Raw genomic sequence first — 21,994 nt, 5'->3', positions numbered from 1 at the left:
GGCATAAGTCCTTATTTTGGGATAACCAAATACTAATCCAACTGTGAAGATAAATGAACTGCTTATTTAATATTCAAAAAGTTGAGTTACAGATTGCCCAAGTAGCTCAGTCAGTTGAGTGTCCATCTCTTGATTTCAGCTCAGGGTCCTGGGGTTGAGCCCCATGTCAGGCTCCATGCTGAGTGTGGAGCCTGCTTAGGATTCTCTATCTCCCTCAGTACCCCCCTCCCCTACTCACATGCACTCTCCCTCTCCCTCTGCCCCTCTCACCTACTCACATGTGCTGTCTAATTTAAAAAAAAAAAAGCTGACTTGTATTTGGATTTTATTCATTTTAAGTATACCAGTTCTACTGTTAAACCTGGATATATGCTTTGATTCTGCGAAACAAACAAACAAAAGAAAAAAAAAGGTTAAGTATAGCAACAAGTATTCTATTCTTCTAGCAGAAACTACTGGACACTTGAGTAAGATCATACTTCTCCATCCCTATCCCTGCAATGACATGCTGTCTCTTCACATCTCATATTCATGATTAGTCTAGCACTCTTTAGAAGAATTTTTAGTAATGGACCCAGTAAGGAAGGCACGTGGGCTTTAGAAATTATTGCGAGTAAAAATTAAAAAATTGAATTAAAAAGGTGTCCATTTATTAAAATTTAGTATTGTAAGACATTGAGGGGGGAGTATTTTCCACCTTATTATATTTTTAATTTTATAGTGAACAATGTTAAAGTGTATACTTTAGCTATTCTGTTTTGAAGCCTATGAGCCAGATTTACATTTTACTTTAAAAGTTATCATTTACAGGGCGCCTGGGTGGCTCAGTTGGTTGGGTGTCTGACTTCAGCTCAGGTCATGATTTCACAGTTTGAGAGGTCAAGCCCCGTGTCAGGCTGTGTGCTGACAGCTTGGAGCCTGGAGCCAGCTTCTGATTCTGTGTCTCCCTCTCTCACTGTCCCTCCACCACTCTCTCTCTCTCTCTCTCTCTCTCAAAAATAAATAAATGTTAAAAAATAAAAAATAAATAAATAAATAAATAAATAAAATAAAAGTTATCATTTATATCTTGAAATGTCAGCATCATTTACTAGTAACATAATAGAAGATGATCATTCTTACTTCATGGCTGAGGCAAATCACCACACTGTCAAAAGTCAGATTCACAGGAGTTAGCTTTTTAGAATGTATTTTTGATTCTGTTTAGAAGTAGATTCTGTTGGTTTTTTCCCTTCACATTTGGGTATCACTCAGATCTCACCTGTAGGAGTGACATCACCAAAATGATGATGTAGGAGACACCAGCCTCCCTTCCACATCTCCCTATAATTATCACAGGCAACTACAGCTTATCACCACAGCTGAGTGTGTGAATACCAACAGCTCAGGCCACCACCAGTGTTTGCTGTGGTACCAAGGAGATGATCCTAGAAAGGCCACTAAAGACCTCACTAGTGCTTGCAGCCACTGTGGACCCCCAGCAATGTTCACGAAAGTCCACACAGTTATCAATAATGTGGAACCAAGCAACCTGAACCAAAGAGACAGCATACGTCCCCAGACCCAGTGCCACCACATGCCCCCACAGTAGGTGTCCTGTACCACTAGACCCAGAATCCCAGCGTGTTCCAGGGCACCCCCTCCCACAGGTGAAAGAAAGTGTTCCTTTTTCAACGTCAGTCCAGAAAGTCTAACAGAGTTAACTGCTTCTTCCAATGTGCAGACTCTTACACAAGTCACAAAGAATGAGGAAAATATGACTCCATCAAAGGAATACAGGAAACCTTCAGTAACTGGCCCCAAAGAAATGGAGATATAGGAACTGCCTGACAAAGATAAGCAATTAAAGATATCAAGAAAACAATGCAAAATGAGAAGTTTAATAAAGAGAAAACATTAAAAAGAACTAAACAGAAATTTTGCAGCTAAAGAATTAAATGAGTAAACTGAACATGAACAATTCAAGAGAGAACTTATACAGCAGGCTTAACAAAGCAGAAGGAAGAATCAATTATCTAGAAGGCAGTGCAAAAATTTTATCCAATAAGAGGAGCAAAAAAAAAGTTGGGGGGAGGGGTAGAAAGCTTACTAAAAAAAAAATAGTGGCTCGCAATGTCCCAAACCTGGGGAGAGATTTGGACATCCTAATTTATGAAGCTAATGGTTCATCCCAAAAATCCAACTCAAAATGATCCTCACCAGGACACATTCTAATAAAACTGACTAAAATAAAAAAGAGAGAATCTTAAAAGCAGCAAGAGAAAGAAAATGTATCTCGTGCCAGAGAACCCCTATAAATTTATCAGGGGATTTCTCAGTAAAGACCTTGCAGGCCAAGAGAAAATGGGATGATTTACTTGAAGGGCTGAAAGAAATAAACTGCCAACCGAGAATGCTTTATCCAGAAAGCTGTCCCTCAGATATGAAGGCAAGAGAAAGACGTTCCCTAATAAACAAAAGCTGAGGGAATTCATCACCACTAAACCTACCTTATAAGAAAGGCTGAAAGGAGGTGTTCAGACTGAGAGGAAAAGATACTAATTAGTAACATGAAAATATATGAATATATAACACACACTGGCTGGTAAAGACAAACATAGAGTCAGATTCAGAATACTCTCATACAGCAGTGTAGTGTGATAATTAATTTAGAATAAAGGATAAAGGGTAAAAGTATTAAAAATACACAATATAAAAAGGTATAAATGATGACATCATAAACATAAAAAAGGAGGATTAAAAAAACAGCATTTTGGGGGCACCTGGAAGGCTCAGTCGGTTAAGCATCTGATTTCAGCTCAGGTCATGATCTTGTAATTTATGAGTTCGAGCCCCACATCAGGCTCCTTACTGACAATGCAGAGTCTGCTTGGGATTCTCTCTTTCTACCTCTCTCTCTGCCCCTCTCCCACTTGCACACACTCTCTTTCTCTTAAAATAATAAATAAATGAACTTAAAAAAAGGATAGCATTTTGTAAGTAATCGAAGTTAAATTCTTACCAACATACAATAGACTTTTATTTTTAGAGAGAAGGCATAACAATCATAAATATGTATGCACCCAATGTCAGAATACCTAAATATATTAAGCAAATACTAAAAAATCTGAAGGTAGAAATAGACAATATTATAGTAATATTAGGCATCTTTAATACCCTACTTTCAATAATGCAGATCAGATAGAAAAATCAACACAAAATGTTGAACTTGTATCATACTTTAGAGCAAATGGACCTAAAACATATCCAGACAATTCCATTGAACAGCAGCAGAATATTTGTTCTTTTCAAGCACACACAGAATGTTCTACACTATAAATCATATGATAATTCACAAAACAAGTCTTAGTAAATTAAAAACATTTGAAGTCATACCAAGTATCTTTTTTGACCATAATGGTCTGAAACTAAAAATCAGTGACAGGAAAAAAACTGGAAAATTCACAAACATGTGGATATTAAATAAAATATTCTGGAACAACCGGTGGGTCAAAGAAGAAATCAAAATTGAAATTAAAAATTTCTCAAAACAAATGAAAATGGAAGCATGTTACATTAAAATCCATGTGATGTTGTAAAGCAGTACTTAGAGAAAAATTTATAGTGATAAATGCCTTCATTAAGAAAAAAGTTCTTGAACAGCCTAAATTTCCACCTCAAGGAACTAGAAAAAGAAGAACAAACTAAGCCCAAAGTTAACAGAAGGAAGTAAATAACAAGGAACAGAGGAGAAATAAATTAAATAGAGATCATAAAACAATAGAAAAGATTAACAAAGCTAAGTGTCAGTTTTCTGAAAAGATAAACAAAATTGACAAATCTTTAGCTAGACTAATAAAAAAAAGGGGCCTCAAATAAATAAAATCAGAAATGAAAGAGGAAACACTACAACTGATATCACAAAAATATAAAGGAACATAAGAAATTACTGTCAACAAATATATACCAACAAATTAAATAACCTAGAAGAAATAGATATATTCCTAGAAACATACAACCTACCAACACTGAATCATGAAGAAATAGAAAATCTAAACAGATGAATAAAGAGTAAGGAGATTGGGAGGGAGGCAAACCATAGAGACTTTTAACTATAGAGAACAAACTGAGGGTTGCTGGATGGGAGGGGTGGGGGATGGGCTAAATGGGTGATGGGTATTAAAGTCAGCACTTATTGTGATTAGCACTGGATGTTATATGGAAGTGATGGATCACTAAATTCTACTCCTGAAACCAATATACACTATATGTTAACCAACTGGGATTTAAATTAAAACTTGAAACAAACAAACAAAAAGAGTAAGGAGATTGAGCCAGTTATCAAAAGCCTCCCAACAAAGAAAAGCTCAGGACTAAATGGTTTCACTGGTGAAATATGCCAAATATTTTTTTAAAAAGTAAAGACAATCCTCAAACTCTTCCAAAAATTGAAGAGGAGGAATACTCCCAAACTGACTTTACAAGGCCAGCACTATCCTGATACCAAAGCATGGACACTACCACAAAATTATAGACAAATATCCCTGATGAATATATATGCAAAAATCTCAACAAAATACTAGCAAAACAAATTCAACAGCCATTAAAAGTATCATATACCATGATCAAGGGAGATTTATACCTGGGATGCAAAATGGTTCAACATACAAAAATCAATAAACGTAATACACCACATTAATAGAATAAAAGATAAAAGTCATATGACCATCTCAATAGATGAAGAAAAAGCATTTGAAAAAACGCAACATCCTTTCATGGTAAAAACCCTCAGCACAGTGGATACAGAAAGAACATACCTCAGCACAATAAAGGCCATTCATATATGACAAACCCACAGCCAACATCATACTCTTTAGTGAAAAGTTGAAAGCTTTTCTTCCAATACCAAGAACTAGACAAGGGCACCCACTCTCACCACTCTTACTCAACACAATACTAGATGTCCTAGCTAGAGCAAGCAGACAATAAAAAGAAAAAATGCCATCTAAATTGGGAGGAAGAAATAAAATTGTCTTTGTTTATAGAGATTATATGATCATATGTATAAATATATATAAAATATAATATATATATATATATATATATATAATCCTAAACACTCCACCAAAAAGCTGTTAGAGCAAATCAACAAATTCAGTAAAGTTGCAGGATCCAAAAATCAGCATACAGAAATCAGCTGCATTTCTATACACCAACAAAAAAGACATCTGAAAAAGAAAGACAACAATTGTATAGCATCAAAAACAATAAAATACTTAGGAATAAATTTAATCAAGGAGGTGAAATGTCCATACACTGAAAACTACAAGACATTGATGAAAGAAACTGAAGAAAACACAAACAAAAAGATATCTTGTGTTTATGAATCAGAAGAACTAATACTGTTAAAAGGTCCATACTACTCAAAGACACCTGCAGATTCAACACATTCCCTATCAAACTTCCAACAGCATTTTTCATTGAAATAGAACAAATGTTCCAAAACTTTGTATGGAATTACAAAAAAACACCAACTAGCTAAAGCAATCCTGGGAAAGAAGGACAAAGCTGGAGACATTACCCTTTCTTATTTCAAACCATACTACAAAGCTATAGTAGTCAACACAATATGGTACTGGCATAGAAACAGACACATAGACCAATGGAAAAGAATCAAGAGCCCAGCAATAAACCCTCATGTATACCCTCAACTAATATTTGGCAAGGGAGCCAGTACAATCAATAGGGAAAAGATAATACCTTCAATAAATGGTGCTGGGAAAACTGGACACTCACACACAGAAGAATAAAACAACATCCCTATCATACATCACTCACAAAAATTAATTCAAAATGGATTAAAGGCTTAAACATAAGGACTGAAACCATAAACCACAAAGAAGAAAACTTACGAAAAAAGCTCCCTGACATTGGTCTTCATGATAACTTTTTGGATATCACAGCAAAAGTTCAAGCATCAGGAGCAAAAATAAGTGGGACTACAAAATAAAAAACTTACATAGCAAAAGAAACCATCAACAAAATGAACAGGTAACTTAATGGGAGTAAATACTTGCAAATCAGGTATCTGATAAGGTGTTAATATCCAAAATATAAAGAACTCACACAGCTCAATAGCATAAAAAAAAGTCTGATTTTTAAAATGCACAGAGGATCAGAGTAGACATTTCTCCAAAGACATACAGATGGCAAACAGGTACATGAAAAGGTGCTCGACATCACTCATCATGAGGGAAATGAAAATCAAAACCAAATGAGTTATCACTTCACACCTGTTCAAGTAGCTATTACCAAAAAGTCAAGAGGTAGCAAGCGTTGGTAAGGATGTGGAGAAAAGGAAACCCCCATCCACTGTTGGTGGGATTGTAAACTAGTACAGCCACTTTGGAAAACAGTATGAAGGTTCCTCAGAAAATTAAAAATGAAATGAGCAAATGATCCAGCAATCTCACTTCTGGGTATATATGCAAAGGAAATGAAAACTGAATCTCAAAAAGATATTTACACTTGCGTGTTCATTGCAGTATTATTCATAATAGCCAAGATATGGAAACAGCCTAAGTAACTGCCAACAGATGAATGGATAAATGTGTGGTATATATTTACAGTGGAATATTATTCACTCATGTAATAACATGAAAGGACTTTGAGGATATCATGCCAAGTGAAATAAGTCAGACAGAGAAAGAAAATACTGTATAATCTCACTTATACGTGGAATCTAAAAATACTGATCTCAGGGGCACCTGGGCAGCTCACTTGGTTGATTTCAGCTCTTCAGCTCATGTCATGATCTCACAATTTGTGGGATTGAGCTCACTTGGGATTCTCTCTCTCCCCACACTCTCTGCCCCTCTCCTGCTTTCTCTCTCTCTCTCTCTCTCTCTCTCTCTCTCTCTCTCTCTCTCAAATAAATAAACATTAAAAATAAGAATAAATAAAATAAAAATACTCATCTCATAGAAACAGCAAATATAGTAGTGGTTATCAGGGGCTGGAGTATGGGAGAAATGGGGAGATGTTTAAAGATTACAAATGTCCACTTATAAGATAAATAAGTTCTGAGGATCTAATATACAGCATGGTAATTATAGTTCATAATACTGTATTAAATACTTTAAAGTTGCTAAGAGAGTAGATTTAAGTGTTCTCACCACAAAAAAAGAAATGGTAATTATGTCACATGAAGGAAGCGTTGGTTAACACTGTAGTGGCCATCATTTTGGAATATACAAATTTTTCAAATCAATGTGTTGTATACCTTATTTCAATTATATCTCAATAAAACTGGGAAAAAATGAAAAGAAAACAAATCTCATCTGTAATATATAAAAAAATTCCAAGTCTGAAATATAAGAAAAATTGAACTCTTTTTCTCTAATAGGATAAAATTTTAAAGAACAAAAATACATTGAATAGATTAACAATGTACTTTCTGCCATTTATATCCTTTATTACAATAATCCATGAATAATGGTTGCAGTGAAACCTTTGTGGAAATATATATATGACATTCACATTAATATCTAATGAATCCGTTATGATTGGTGTTATTTTGATGAATACTAATTCACTTCAGAAGGCTAAGCTACTCAATTTAATAGCATGTTTAATTAATGTAAAGCTGCAGTGGAAATCTCATGAGACTAAATATGATAGTTACATGGAGTCAATTATATTAATATTGATCAGTGCCTTGACATTGAATATGAATAGGTGAAATTTTTATGATCAAATATCAAAAAGTTAGAAGTCTTTGCAGTATATTTCAAATTATTACAAATCCATGACAATATCAACAAATATAGGATAAATCAGCATTTTACACATCTGGATTACTAATCCAAATTCACATCCCCCTTTTTAAAAACAACAATGATGATGATGATGATGATGATGAATTATTGACTGCATACTTTGTACCAGGAACTATTCTCTGCTCTAAACAGAGAATATACGAATCATATTCTTTATATGAATCAATTCATTTAGGTGGAATAATTCAAGAACTCTCTACCTAACTTACATACAATTAAGAAAACTATAGTGATGCTCTTTTGCAAGAAAGGGAGACCCTTAACTACTTACGAGCAGATATTTTACAGCTTTGTTGGAATTGAAGACTCCCTGGTATCATCTTCAAATCCATCAAAGTAGATGAAACTACTTCAGGAAACTGTTTTTAAAGAAATAATGAGACTGGTGCTTCATTTTTCTTTTCATTCAAAGGAAAAGCATCTTTATAAATTACAATAGTGATAGACTACATTTAAATAGTGATAGACTCTACATTACATCTTTATAAATTACAATAGTGATAGACTCTACATTACTTGTACATTTTTATAAACTTACATGTAAGTACATATACATCACTTACTAAAACGTAGATCAGGAGGAAAAAGTGTCAACATTGTGTTGATCTTAATTCTTTCACGTGTGTTAGCCAACTCCTTTCACTCCCTACTTTGCACAAAATGTCACTAGATGATTGTAAGCACATGATTGTATTTCCAACTTGACTGAGATTTTATTTAACATGTGATTTCTCGCCTCTACTCCATCCACCTCCCTCTACTCTCGTCTTCCTTCTTTTCTCTTAGTTTTCCTTCCTGGATCAGAAGACGATCCATGTATATTTCTAGGGCTAACACAGCCACGTTGCACTTCGATGCATGGGGCCACTCCATGCATGAGCCATCCTCACTTCTAAATTTTTTGTTTCTTCCTGTAAAATATATCTTGCTTCATTTGGGGTTAAGATTCATTTTTTTTTCTCTTCTCAAACATTCTTGTCTCACCCCCGCTACTTAATCTATTATCCTTCCACATTCTTTCAAGTTCTTCCAAGCTACCAGTCCACACTACCACAGTTATAATTTTTCTTTTGATAATTAAAAGCTTTATCTCTTCCTCTTCCTCAAATTCTCTGCAGTACTTAAAAGTGATGATTAACTTCTCCAAAATTTAACATGTTAGATCATGTTACAGTCCATGGAAGTTTGCTCCTATTTCTCCAAACAGTCTTTGATTTTCCCATGTTTTTTAATTCTCATGCCACCTTTTAAAGTAACATTCCCTAAGATTCCATAGGAGCCTCTCCTTTCTTATCTCACAAGTTCCTAGTTGATATGTTTATCTTCTCCTTCAGAGCATGACTTTCAAACCTTAAGCTTTAGCCCTGACTTGTCTCTCAAGTTCCACATCCTCATGTACAAATGATTTTTCAACATCTCCACATGAGTATTTCCCAAGCACCTTAAACAACATATCCTGAATTCAAAGGATTATTTTTCCAAACTTCCAATCTACTTCAGTGTAATTCACTAAAAGCAAAACAACATCTCACTATTTTCTGTCTTCTTTCTGTTTGTTGATGCCACTAACATTCTTTCAATTACCCAGGCCTAACATATGAAAATCATATTTAACTCTTCCTTTTCCCTTAACCACCACTTCTATTCAGTTACCAAATCATTTGCTTTTTAGCCTCAATTCAATAAAATGCACAGCCCACCTAAAAAAATCTTCAAATGGCTTTCCGTTTCCTAAATTCTATGTGAATTGTCTAGGGCTCTCCACATCCTGATTTGTATCTCCCTTTCTAGAACCATCTCTTGCTACTACTCCTCTCCAAGCACCCTTCAACCAAATATGGTCTTCTCCCAAACTAGCTAATTTTGCTTGTTTCCATGACATTGTTCATAATGCTCCTTTGGCCTGAAATCCCTCCCCTCATATTCATCCACACATTCATCAACTCACTTAGTGAATACCTACTGACCACATGCAAGATGCTGTTCTAGATGCTAAAGACGTGATGGGGAAGAAAACAGGGTCCCTCCCTACACTGATTGAGCCTGTATTCTGGTGAGAAGATAGTAATTAAGTAAGTGAACATAATAAAATGTCAGGTATGGGGCTCCTGGGTAGCTCAGTAGGTCAAGTGTCCGACTCTTAATTTTGGTTTATGTCATGATTTCGCAGTTTGTGGATTCAAGCCCCACATCGGGCTCTGTGCTGACAGTGTGGAGCCTGCTTGGGATTCTCACTCTCTCTCTCTCTCTCTCTCTGCCCCTCCCCACTCATGCTCTCTCTCTCTCTCAAAATAAATAAATAAACTTTAAAAATTTTTCCTTAAAAAATAAATAAAAATAAAATGTCAGGTATGAAAAATAAAACAAAATAAAAGAATAGAGGTTACTACCTAAAATCTAGTACTTAGGGAAGCATTGCCTGACAGGAGTGACATTTAAACAGTAATCTAAATGATATGAGAGATCTAGACACATTATATTGGGATCTGTGTAATAGTAAGTAGGTACAAAGGCCCTTGACAGGATCATGTATGAAGTTTTAGAGGAATAGCAAGGAAAGCAGGGTGGCTGATGCATCCTGAGTGAGGGGTTTCAAAAAATAAGGTAAGAAACAAGGTCAGAGTAACTAGAAGTCAATCCTTCAAGGTTATGGACAATAGTAAAGATACGGGATTCGTTGTAAGTGTGATAAAAAGTATTTGGAGGAGTGAGAGCAGGGGAGTAACATGATTTTAATTTTCAGAACGATCACTTTGCAGGAGTACAGAGACTGCGGGGGTGGTGGGAAGAGTGAACATAAGACAGGAGTTAGGAGACTATGGGGCCAGTCCAAGTAAGAGATGATTGCAGCTTAGGCTGGGGAAATTGGCATAAAGGTGGTAAGGAATGAGAAAATTAAAGATTAATATGAAAGACAGAAACAAAGAGATTTGCTGATAATTAGATATGAGAAATGAAAGAATTAGAAGAATTCTGGATGACTCCTAAATTTGGCCCCTAAACAAGGCAGTGAATTATGACCTGTGCCATCTTCTGCGATAAGAAACACTGGACAAGGAGCAGGTTTGGATGGGGAATCAAAAGGCTGACTTTGGGCTTGCTAACTTTGAAAATGGGCATTGGACAGCAAAGTGGAAATGTCTAGTCAATCCTTTAATTATGAGTCTGGAGTTCAAGGGACAGCTCAAGGATGGAGATTTCCATTTGAATCACCAGATTTTTTGTGTGTCATTTGGGCTTGTTGAACTGGATGAGATCACTCCATTCAGTGATTCTCAACCCTGGCACACTTGCAATCCACCCAGGAAGCTTTAAAATAAAATACTGATTCCCTCTCCCATCCCCAGAACAACTGAATCCAAATCTGTAGGGGAACCAGGGTATTGGTGAATTTTTAAATCTCCTCTAATGTGCAACTAGGCTGAAGAACGCCTGACCTACTGAAATGGAATGGTGTGGATACATGTGTGGGTATTTAGCTCTAGGGCATGCCAAAATGTAGAGATCTGTAAAAGTAGGTTGTAAAAAGGCAGCCAGAACCAAGTGGCCACCAAAGCATGGGGAAATCAAGAGAGCAGCGCCATACCCCATAAGCCAAAGAAAGAAAGTGTTTCAAGAAGGACAAATGAATTAAGTCAAATGCCATTGAGTGTTCAGTTAAGGTGAGGACTGAGATTGGACCACTGGATTTGATCATGTGAAGATAGCTTAACGAGGGGATTTAGACAGCAGATGGACCAAAGGCTTATGCCAATGCATTCAGAAGAGTAGAGGATAGTGAAGTAAAGAAAAAAAGCAACAGCAACTCTTGGTCTATGCATCTGTCAGGGCTTTGCCCGTGTCCAAGGCCTAGTTAAAAGGTGCAGAAGCCTTTGCTAATCTCACCAACTGGAGGCATTTTATCTATTGTGCAATTTCTACTTGCCCTTTTATTTGAGATTCCAACCTGAATTCTAGTTATTTATGCTCTTTGTGGAGAAGGGTCACATTTAGTTAATCTTTCTCTGCCCCACTGTGAAGGAGTAGCAGATCTTAGTAACTGTTGGCTCATAATTTAGGAAAGAAAAAGCTTTGAAATATGCTGGAAAGGCAATGGGTGTTTCTGAGGTACTAAGTGAGCAGAACTCTCGTCTCACATCCCAGAAAGGGAAGGTAATGAAATTTGCTCAGCTGTTTCACGTAAATGTGAAGTATTGGGAGGTAAAAAATACAAAAGTAATCCAACAGCTGAACAAAAGTTTCCTTAATTATCTCTAATGCTATCTTCCTTACTGAGCATTATGAGGCACTAAATACTAAATGGCAGTTATGTGACAAGCCACTGACCCATGCATAGATGACAACAAACCATTTATCCTCTTCTTAACTCATACATAACCACCAGCCCTCACCTGAACCGCCAGCTCTGCCTGTAACGGGCTAATCAGCCAGAAAATGCTAGAGGTGTTGTTAAGGAGCTGCACAGTCATAATTTTTGTTTGTTTTCATTTTTTTAGTAATATAAATTTTACAACCCAGAACATTTTTGCAAAACCTGCCTAAGTAACTTTGTGGAAAAAAAAAAAAAAAAAGAACCTGGAGGGCATGGATATTATTTAATAGGTATATATTCAGTGATGAGTATCAGATTTTTCAGGGGCTTTGAATATCCCCAAAGTGCTTAGCATTTACATAATTTTCTCATTTACTGGACCTTTAGACACATTCACTCTATTCCATAATGATTTTCAGCTTAAACACTTTGTAAATTAAATGCGTTTCAAAATATAAACTATACATAGTAAAAGACCTTGGGTATATTTTGATTTTTAAAAGTCTTACAGGGTTTGATTGCCTCTCTCGAACCCCCGAGGCCTGAGTACAATTGCCTCAGCTGACATCTTTGAACATCTTCCCCGCCCAAATCAACAACCTTCCCTCAAATTGATGAATGTGTGGAGCAAAGATGTTTTTTTCTCTTTCTTTAAAAAAATGAGATGCAAGAAAACTGAGTCATACAAAAAAATCTTCCCTCCCCTCCTTGTGGAAAAAAAATTAAGAATACATTTCTTATGAAAGAGCTCCATGGGGGCGCCTGGGTGGCTCAGTCGGTTAAGCGGCCGACTTTGGCTCAGGACATGATCTCGCGGTCTGTGGGTTCGAGCCCTGCATTGGGCTCTGTGCTGACAGCTCAGAGCCTGGAGCCTGTTTCAGATTCTGTGTCTCCCTCTCTCTGACCCTTCCCCATTCATGCTCTGTCTCTCTCTGTCTCAAAAATAAATAAAAACGTTAAAAAAAAAAAAAGAAAGAGCTCCATGAATAAAAAAGCAGCCACTTAATAAAATTAGAAATGAAATTTAAAATTTCTTTCTCTAAAGCAAGAAAATATATAGTACTTATTTCGACATATGTTTACTCAGAAGAATATGTTGAATCTAGTTAATGATTAAAGACAACATTTTCTTTTTTTTTTTTTAACATTTATTCATTTTTGAGAGACAAGAGAGACACAGCATGAGCAGGGAAGGGACAGAGAAAGGGAGATACAGAATCCGAAGCAGGCTCCAGGCTCCGAGCTGTCAGCACAGAGCCCGACGCGGGGCTCAAACTCAGGAACTGCGAGATTCTGACCTGAGCCAAAGCCGGATGCCCAACCGACCGGGCCACCCAGGCTCCCCAAGGACATTTTCTGAATCAGAGCCATGAATTTGACTTGTGGTATTTCTCAGAATGCAGATAAAATTACATATTGTACAACATAGTGTTTACTGTTAACTAGTAAAGAATAAAGGGAAAGTTATTACTAATTAGAAATAATTTTCAATGCTTAAACACATATCAATTATAATGGACATAGCTTTTTCTAACAACAAAAAACAACAGAGATATTACTTTCAGCACTTTTTTTTCTGGTAAACCTTATCATGAAAGGAAAACCTTAGGCTGCTGTGAAAAACTACAACATAAATCAGTGCCTCAAAAAGATCTCAGATTTCTCCTGTTTTTATTAAATATATGATTTATTAAAATAATATCAAAGAATAACTAGGAGATGTTGGAAAGCACTTATTTTTTATCTAATTCAGCTCCAAAATCAATATGAAAACCCCTTAAAGAAACCCTAAAAGGTGGTGTTCATACAGTACCTTCTGGAACCTTCCCAGCAACATGAAGTTCATTTGTTTGTTAGGCAGGCTGATTCACTGTTAAAAACTCTGTTAGAAAGCTCTACCATAAATATAAAAATTATGAGCCTGAGTTACAATTAACGAAGTGAGCCCAGATGGCATTAGCCTTCATCCCTTAATACGCTCCTCACACTAAGGAAATATCCTTAAGTCCTTTGCTGTTAAGAAACTGTAAGAAGGAGGTCCTGGGGCATGAAGATTCCTTTTAACAAGTCCTGAACCAGGTGCTATGTATGAGTTTTTTTTAATGTTGCCCTGTGATAGAAGAATGATTTATTAGGACAAATTCCATGAAAAATCATGAAATAACCATTTTCTGAAGACATCTAGAAGAATACCTGAGGACAAACCTACAGGGATACCTCTGAGAAGCAGACAAGTAAGTTACAGATCACAAGTTGAAGGCTGGGGGGTAAATAAAAAACTGTACAGCAATACCAATGAAAAGGGGACTGGCAGAGTCAGAGAAAGGCCACTGCTTGTTTCCAGGGGACAGGCTGAAACTGTTCAGGGCATTTGCACAGTGGAGGTGGGGGCAGTATGGGACTAGCACCTCCTCCTCCAAAGGTATGCAGCAGCTGCAGGGTGAGGGCAAGGTGGGTGGGGGGGGCACAGGCGCCCAGAACCCATGCACTCTAGTCCACATCAGCTAAATGTAAATGTGGAGAAACACATCACCCACCCTGATCCCAGAATTACACCCTCTGCATCTGGGCCATAGCCACAGTAACCTCTCCCCCAGGAGTCAGTCCTGTCGGGCAATCCACACTTGCACACGTGCAGAATTTGGTGAAGATTTATACCCGGCTGATTTCTTTTACCTTCTACTTAACCACCGTATCCAGCCTTTAGCTTCACATTATATGTACCTGTATGTATACATAAATACATGGGTATATATATGCTGAATTCATAAGAATATTTATTTCTTGATAAAAACCCTCAAGAAAGTAGGGATAGAAGGATCATACCTCGAGATGATAAAAGCCATATACGAGCGACCCAACGCTAATATCATCCTGAATGGGAAAAAACTGAGAGCTTTCCCCCTAAGGTCACGAACAAGACAGGAATGTCCACTCTCGCCACTGTTATTCAACATAGTATTGGAAGTCTTAGCCTCTGCAATCAGACAACACAAAGAAATAAAAGGCATCATAATCGGCCAGGAGGAGGTCAAATTTTCACTCTTCGCAGATGGCATGATACTCTATATGGAAAACCCAAAAGATTCCACCAAAAAACTGCTAGAACCAATTCATGAATTCAGCAAAGTTGCAGGATATAAAATCAATGCACAGAAATCAGTTGCATTCCTATGCACCAACAATGAAGCGACAGAAAGAGAAATCAAGGAAATGATCCCATTTACAGTTGCGCCAAAAACCATAAAATACCTAGGAATAAATCTAACCAAAGAGGCGAAAAATCTATACACTGAAAACTATAGAAAGCTTATGAAAGAAATTGAACAAGACACAAAAAATGGAAAAAGATTCCATGCTCCTGGATAGGAAGAACAAATATTGTTAAAATGTCAATACTACCCAAAGCAATCTACATATTCAGTGTAATCCCTATCCAAATAACACCAGCATTCTTCACAGAGCTAGAACAAACAATTCTAAAATTTGTATGCAACCAGAAAAGACCCCGAATAGCCAAAGCAATCTTGAAAAAGAAAACCAAAGCAGGAGGCATCACAATCCCAGACTTCAAGCTATATTACAAAGCTGTAATCATCAAGACAGTATGGTACTGGCAGAAGAACAGACACAGAGATCACAGGAACAGAATAGAGAATCCAGAAATGGACCCACAAACATGTGACCAACTAATCTTTGACAAAGCAGGAAAGAATATCCAATGGAATAAAGACAGTCTCTTCAGCAAGTGGTGCTGGGAAAACTGGACAGCGACATGCAGAAGAATGAACCTGGACCACTTTCTTACACCATACACAAAAATAAACTCGAAGTGGATGAAAGACCTAAATGTAAGACAGGAAGCCATCAAAATCCTTGAGGAGAAAGCAGGCAAAAACCTCTCAACACGTCTCCGGAGACAAGGGAAACAAAAGCAAAAATGAACTACTGGGACCTCATCAAAATAAAAAGCTTCTGCACAGCGAAGGAAACAATCAGCAAAACTAAAAGACAACCGACAGAATGGGAGAAGATATTTGCAAATGACATATCAGATAAAGGGTTAGTATCCAAAATCTACAAAGAACTTATCAAACTCAACACCCAAAAAACAAATAAGCCAGTGAAGAAATGGGCAAAAGACATGAATAGACACTTCTCCAAAGAAGACATCCAGATGGCCAACCGACACATGAAAAAATGCCCAACATCACTCATCATCAGGGAAATACAAATTAAAACCACCATGAGATACCACCTTATACCTGTCAGAATGGCTAACATGAACAACTCAGGCAACAACAGATGTTGGTGAGGATGCGGAGAAAGAGGATCCCTTTTGCATTGTTGGTGGGAATGCAAGCTGGTGCAGCCACTCTGGAAAACAGTATGGAGGTTCCTCAAAAAACTAAAAATAGAACTACCCTATGACCCAGCAATCGCACTACTAGGCATTTATCCAAGGGATACAGGTGTGCTGTTTCAAAGGGACACATGCACCCCCATGTTTATAGCAGCACTATCAATAATAGCCAAAGTATGGAAAGAGCCCAAATGTCCATCAATGGATGAATGGATAAAGAAGATGTGGTATATATATATACAATGGAGTATTACTCGGCAATCAAAAAGAATGAAATCTTGCTATTTGCAACTATGTAGATGGAACTGGAGGGTATTATGCGAAGTGAAATTAGAGAAAGACAAAAATCATATGACTTCACTCATATGAGGACTTTAAGAGACAAAACAGATGAACATAAGGGAAGGGAAACAAAAATAATATAAAAACAGGGAGGGGGACAAAACAAAAGAGACTGATAAATATGGAGAACAAACTGAGGGTTGCTGGAGGGGTTGTGGGAGGGGGATGGGCTAAATGGGTAAGGGGCATTAAGGAATCTACTGAAATCATTGCTTCACTATATACTAACTAATTTGGATGTAAATTTTAAAAAATAAAAAATAAAGTTAAATAAAAAAAGAATATTATTTGGGAAGGCTTTCATTTTATTTCAGCTAACAGGTGTGTGTAAAATGGCAACTGAATATTACAATTGTGTATGCAGTTTGAAATTGTTCCAAAGTGTTTTTAAACAGGACCAAGTATTTTCCAAAGGCCTTTTAAAAGTGATTGTTAGGGGCGCCTAGGTGATTCAGTTGGTTAAGCATCCCACCCCTGATTTCAGCTCAGGTTATGATTTCACGGATTCATGAGATTCAGCCCCATATCAGGCTCTGTGTTAACAGCCCAGGATTCTCTCTCTCCCTCTCTCTCAGCCTCTCCTCCCATAGTGCTTGTGCTCTCTTTCTCTCTCTCCCAAAATAAATAAATAAACTTAAAAAAATAATAAAATAAAAGTGATTGTTAAATTTCTAGATTGCAAATAGTAAAATAATAATTTTGTAAAGTGGAATTTAAGGCCTATGAAAAATCAAGTGTTTTCATTTCTGACTTCAATAAATTAAACATTGGTGTTAAAAAAATTAACCTAATACATATTATTTTCAGAATATGAAGACCACCTTGAGAATTCATGCTCAAACATGCACATACATACAAACATAGCTTCAAACCTCACATTTTACATTGCATTGTAGGATAGTTTAGAGGCAGTAACTATTTCTTCTTTGACGTTATCCTTAGTTTCTACCCCACTATCTTCCTGGTTGATATTCAGTGTCTTCCTTCTTGTTGATGCTAAATGAATGAAGCTCCCAAAATGCTGGCTGGCAAGCTCTTCAGTATGGTGCTACTATGGCCTTGCACACCTATTTGTCCTGTCCCTGCTCTGACTCTGGGTTGGAAAGAGGAACTGATATCTTTACTTTCTCCTACATCATTGGGAGCACTGTTCTTCCCAATATGTAAAGCATAGGCTTTATGCATTCTGCTTTATGCAACTTTGCATTTCCAGTATCTGGGGACTTTAAAGATTGCCCATAAATTTCAGCCAAAAATCCATAGGCAAATTGGGCCTTGACCATATACCATGCTATCTCAGAGTTTGTAATACAGGTATGAAGATTTATTGTGGCAATGGGCCATACATCTAGTAAGCTAATCTCTTTATTACTTTCTGCTAAAACAGAACAAACTAAATCAAATTGTCTTCTCCATAAGAGCTCTAAGATTTTGGAAAAAATACAGCTGACGTCCCCTGAATCTATACTCTTGGCTAAAAAATCAAAGAATAGTGTTTTCATTCCTTACATTGTTGCTCTTACCATTGTTTCCTGGAGCTACACCTAGGATGAAATCAGAAAAGTAGTTTCTGATCAATACAATGGGACTCTCCCCTTCTGTGAACTGGACACTATTTCTTTTAATGCAGCCTAAGATGGCAGCAGATGAGATGTGGCATTAAGCACTGCCAGATGTTTTATGGTTTATATTCTGAGAGTCATCCCTGCAACTCATGTAATTCTGAACAGAGGTGTAGGTCATAGTTCCTACATGTCCTTAGAGCTCTCTATTTTCACCCCAAATCAATGACAATCATGGCAGCTGACTACCTGGTCTATATCGTCAGTCTGAGAAAATACCTTTCCTTTCTTTTATATTATTTTTTAAATTTTTTGAAGTTTATTCATTTACTTTGAGAAACAGAGACAGCAAGCAGGGAAAGGGCAGAGAGAGGGAGAGAGAGAGAATGCAAAGCAGGCTCCCAACTGTTAGCATGGAGCCCAACGCAAGGCTCAAACTCACAAACCATGAGATCATGACCTGAGCTGAAACCAAGAGTCAGATGCTTAACTGACTGAACTACCCAGGAACCCCTCCTTTGTCTCATGTTAAACAATGATAATTTCTTATGTTATAACTTCTAAAATTGTCTGTTTCCCCTTATACACAGGACCTTAGCTAGGTACTATTTTTATATGAGCCAATACCTTTTTCTAAATATGTTATCTGAAAGATGAACTCTTAGGACAAATGCCCTTGGCAAAAACAGACATATTCATTCTTTAAAACAACTATCTCTTTAGCTCTATCCAAAGTAAAAACATATGTGGGAAAAATACTGATTTTATTTACTTGTAAATTATGCTAATATCTAATTGGCTGGAAAAGCAAAAAGACACCTTAAAATTACACATCTTAGCTGTATTAACTATAAATCTGATAGTTTCAAGATGATGTCTAAAAATTTTCCTGAGAGTCTTTCATAAAGTTACCTATCATAAATTACTAAAAATACTGGCAAAAGGTTTGATTTAATTTATCTTCTACTTTCTACCCCTCTGCTACAAAGCAGGATGGTGACTGTCTTAGCACTGTCAAAAGAATGCAGAGTATAGACATTATATGATTCTAAGAATACAGTAAAATAGTCTGAGTAACTTTTTTGGATAATAATATTATCAAATTTTTATGTAATTGTACTCAGTACAAAATATGAGATTCATTTTCCTAAAAGGTCAATTAAATATGCAATTAAAAGTTATTCCCACATGTCTTCGTCCCAAGGCTGTCAGTGCAAATTCTCCAGGGTCATCATCTCTCCACCAGTTTGTACATTGTACAGAATCACTCATGCAAACTGTGTTCCAAATGGCTTTAAAATATTAAAAGTTCCATTTTACAATTTCTTCTGCTCAGTGATAAGTATGGTGAATCTCCTTCATCTTGATCAAGGTCATAAAGTTTTTTATTCTTCCAAGTGCCTGATCTTGTGGGTTGTAGCAGGAGGAAAGAATGAAGGGGAGAGAGCAGGTCATGAAAAAGAAACTGCAATCAGCATCAGGAAAGAGATGATATTTAAGAATAATTAAACAAAGTTCCTCTCATTCTGGATGTTTCTTTCTACCCTTTGTAACTTATTCAGCCAGATGGCCATTGTTCATGACTCAAAAGAAATGAAAAAAGGGCACCTAAAAATAATCAAATTTTGTCTTTATAATTTCAAACATCTAGGTTCAGAGGATAGGAATAATTTTTATTCAGAGTCAATATATTTGGGAGAAGTTATGATGAGTAGAAAAAATTTAATAGTTTCCCTACTACGTTCCCATTCTTCCAAAGTGAAAAAAAAAATTCCCTGATTTGGGGAAGGCTAGTGATAGAGGAAGGGCGAAGAGGGGGAAAGGTTTGTGAGGGATTGAAAATTAGGATGTAAGGACCCAATCTGGAATGAACAGTAGGCAGGAACAGAAACTAGTAAAAACTACCAACCTCAGGGTCTATTTAGTTATTTTACTCTAGGTAAATGGTGAAGATTTAAAATCAACTCCATGGGATGAGACAGCCCTAAGTAAAACCTTCCATTCTAAATTTTATCAGGCAAAATTTAGAACTATAAGGAGTAATTCAAAGTGGAAAAAGATAACACATGTATCTCAGAAACCATGAATTCAAAGAATTGGGTGAAGGATGCAATAAACCCAACATTGGCCTTAGGCTAATACACCCATTATATATGCACCCAGATGAGGGAAATAAAATTTATTTTCAAGCATTTGTAGAAATTTACACAAATATGAATAAAATCAAAAATAAAGTTTAAAGTTTCCCCAAATCTATCATACAAGAGTCACAAACAACAAAAAAAGTAATAAAATATTAGAAAAATCAATGTCAAAAAGCACACTAACCCAAATATCTCAAAAAATAAATTCACAATTTTGAAAAATTTTTAGGAAAAAGTGGAAATAAAATGTAAATTAAAAAATTTTTGTAAAAAAGGAAAACATAATAAACCACACTACAATTCACACCTGAGTGTTTCAGCTAAAGCAGTAACAAAAGGGAGATATATAGCCCCAACTGCATTTATAAGAACACTACCAGGCCTGAAAAAAATGAATTAAGATTTCATTGCAAGAAGGTAGAAAAAGAACAAGAAAATAAAACACTCTAAATAGAAGAAAATAATAATTATTAAACAAAATAATAAAACAAAAAACTTCATGGATTCAATCAACAGTTACATAATTTTTTTTTAATAATAAAAAACACAAAACTAACCAGTGTGATTTTATTTTCAAAGAGAATGAAGATGTGAATAAACAACATCAGCAATGAAAAATGGGTAACTAATTATTAAGTAACTTACCAGTTAAGATTAAATACCATACATTAGACCCAGCAATCCCACTTTTGGGTATACATCCAAAAGAAACTAAATCAGTATTTTGAAGAGATTTTTTCACTCCCATGTTCATTGCAACACAATTCACAATAGCCAACATACAGAAACAACCTAAATGTTTATCAATGGATGAATGGCTAAAGAAAATGTAGTGTGTGTGTATATAATGGAATGTTATTCAGCCATAAAAAAGAAGGAAATCCTGCCAGCTGTGACAATTTGGATGAACCTGGAATAGTTAATGCTAAATGAAATAAGATAGACACAGAAAGATAAATACTGTATGTACTTAACCATATGTGGAATCTAAACAAAACCAAACCAAAGTCAAACTCATAGAAACAGTAGAATGGTGATAACCACAGACTAGATAGGGGGGAAAATGGGAGATGCTAATCAAAGAAAGGGTCAAACTTTCAGTTATAAGGTGAATAAGTACTCGTGCTCACTTTGGCAGCACATATACTAAAATTGGATGAGTACAGAGAAGATAAGTGTGACCCTTGTGCAAAGATGACATGCAAATTCATGAAGTGTTCCATATCTTTTCACTTTCTTACACCATACACAAAAATAAATTCAAAATGGATGAAAGACCTATATGTGAGATCATAAACCATCAAAATCCTCAAGGAGAACATAGGCAGTAACCTCCTTGACATTAGCCACAGCAACTTCTTACTAGATATGTCTCTGGAGGCAAGAGAAATAAAAGGAAAAATCAACTATTGGAACTTCATCAAGATAAAAAGCTTCTTCACAGCAAAGAAAAC

The 21,994-nt window shown here is 36.2% G+C and overlaps 1 non-coding gene across 1 annotated transcript; it reads left to right on the top strand.

Moving 5' to 3' along the window:
- Window positions 1-21,662: 21,662 nt before the first annotated feature.
- On the top strand, window positions 21,663-21,769 carry LOC125932426 (U6 spliceosomal RNA). The gene has a single exon (XR_007460598.1). It is a non-coding gene; the product is annotated as a U6 spliceosomal RNA (small nuclear RNA).
- The last annotated feature ends 225 nt before the right edge of the window (window positions 21,770-21,994 follow it).

The sequence above is a fragment of the Panthera uncia genome, chromosome X, assembly GCF_023721935.1.
Source record: "Panthera uncia isolate 11264 chromosome X, Puncia_PCG_1.0, whole genome shotgun sequence".
Classification (NCBI taxonomy): domain Eukaryota; kingdom Metazoa; phylum Chordata; class Mammalia; order Carnivora; family Felidae; genus Panthera; species Panthera uncia.
The sequence above is the reverse complement of the archived record's forward strand: the minus strand, read 5'-3'. Positions and strand labels throughout refer to the sequence as shown.